Raw genomic sequence first — 2,260 nt, forward strand, 5'->3', positions numbered from 1 at the left:
GTCAACGACGTTTACAGTTGATACAGTTTCGGGGTATTAAATCACAGATGTTCATAGAATATCATACATATATATAGGATATTATCATACATATATAAAACAGTTCAAAACACAACGAGTAGCGAACACAGCGAAGGCAATTAAGCGTTCAGAAGTCTAGTCATGTGAGGAACAGCGCTGGATCTATATCTATCAGTCTTACAGTGTATAATGTCTAGTTTCTGTGATGATCGTGTCGACCTTCCACTTATTTCCCCCCGAGAAGAAGGGAGAAGGTGTCTGAATTGCTCAGATGACTGCAGTGATCTGGCGAACTTCATCGTTAAGGCTTCGCGACGGTCTTCGAGTGTGGGTAGGTCTAGTAAGTCACGTGCCTTGGTGTAGGACGTAAAGTCAGGGCCTAAAATGATTCTGAAGGCACGTCTTTGAACAGATTCGATCTTCTTACTGAGCACGCTGGGTAGTCCGGGGTGCCACACGGGGGCACAGTACTCAGTTATGGGACGGATGTAAGTGATGTAGACTGTCACAAGATCTTCGGTTGGGAGGCGGAAGTGTTTGAGTTTACATAGGAGAAAGAGCCGTTGACTGGCTTTCTTATACATAGTGTTGACATGAGTGTTCCACTTCAGGTTTGATTGAAGATGTATTCCAAGGATTTTCATAGATGATACTTCTTGAAGGACAACATTACTGACTGTGAGTGGGCGAGGGATGTAAGGGACTTTGCTGAATTGTATGTACATAACTTTGCACTTTCCAGGGTGGAGCATCATGTGGCTTTCTTTTGACCAGCTGTCCAAGTCAGTTAGGTCCTGTTGCAAGTGTGACGGGCTTACAGGTGGGTTTCGGACTTCCAGCATGTTCAAATCATCAACAAATTTCCAGCGCTTGGAGAGAGCTTCTTGTGCTGCACTATTAATGTAAGCAGTGAAGATAAGGGGGCCCAGTAACGTACCCTGTGGCAGACCACAAGTGATCAGAACGCTGTTTGAACACGAGCCGTGGTATCGCACCACTTGGCGTCTGTTTGTGAGAAAATCGGCTATCCATCTGACCAACGAAGGCCGCAGGCCGAGTTCAACAAGACGGCAAATCGCGACTGTGTGGCTGACTCTGTCGAAAGCTTTGCTATAGTCAGTAGAGACTAGGGAACAAAGAGTATTAGGCTTGTCACATGCCTTGAATAAAGTGTTTGTCATGTCTAGGAGGCAGTGAGTGGTAGATCGGCCTTTAATCCCACCGAACTGCTGACGTCAATGTTCGGGAGGATGTCTGTCATAGCCCACTGGCAGATGAAGTTTTCTGCGACCTTACTCAGGAGTGATGTTAAAGAGATAGGCCGAAGTTCATTTACGGACGGTGGTTTGCACTTGGGGACTGGGACTACAGTGGCGTGTTTCCACTCATCTGGTACTAAACCTTGTTGGAGCGATGAGTTTAGTATGTCTGCCAGCGGAACACTCAATTCATAAGCAAACTCTTTGATCAGCTTGCCGGGAATGGCGTCGGGACCAGCCGCTTTACGAGTCTTGACCTTTTGCAACTTCATGTAGACGTCCCAGTGATTTACTGTAGGCGGAGGTCGGGCCGGTAGGTAAGCTGGTAGCAATGATAAATCCAACGGCGGTAGGGAGTTGATCACAGTTGCAAGGGATTTGTTTATTGCGTTAGCAATACTAGGTGTGTCGCTGGGATCCAAACCATCGATCTGGATGTCAGGCTCCGAGCGGTTAGAGTTGGCCATGGACTTGATCTGCCTGTGCCACGAAGTGATGTCTTCTTCTTTTAATGATTTGACGTTCGTGTGGTAGTACTTTGCCTTGGATGCGTGGATCTTGCGCTGTACGTTGTTTCTTAGGTGTCTGTATGTCATTTTGTCATTGTTCACGAAGGCTTTTTGGCGCAGGTAGATCAATGACTTGATTTCAGGTGTAATCCAAGGTTTGTCGAACATGTGTAGGCGGGTGAGTTTTACGGGGAAGAAATGGTCCATCTTGGATTGCAGGGTGTTGTAGAAAACACGAGACTTCTCGGCTGTGGTTGGGGCTGACAGGACTTCCGACCAGTCATGGGTAGTAATCCACTGACCGAATAGACGTATACTTGAGTCACGGAAAGGCCTACAAACCCGCTTGATGATCTTGTTGCTGACAGGTGTACTCTTTGCTTGCACGACGACGGTGTTATGGTCACTTGTGGCAAGGGGGTCGGATATGCTCGGAGTGGAATAGTAGGAGTTCAGGTTGGTGATTATGAG

This window comes from Branchiostoma floridae, unplaced genomic scaffold (genome assembly GCF_000003815.2).
Source record: "Branchiostoma floridae strain S238N-H82 unplaced genomic scaffold, Bfl_VNyyK Sc7u5tJ_1474, whole genome shotgun sequence".
Classification (NCBI taxonomy): Eukaryota; Metazoa; Chordata; class Leptocardii; order Amphioxiformes; family Branchiostomatidae; genus Branchiostoma; species Branchiostoma floridae.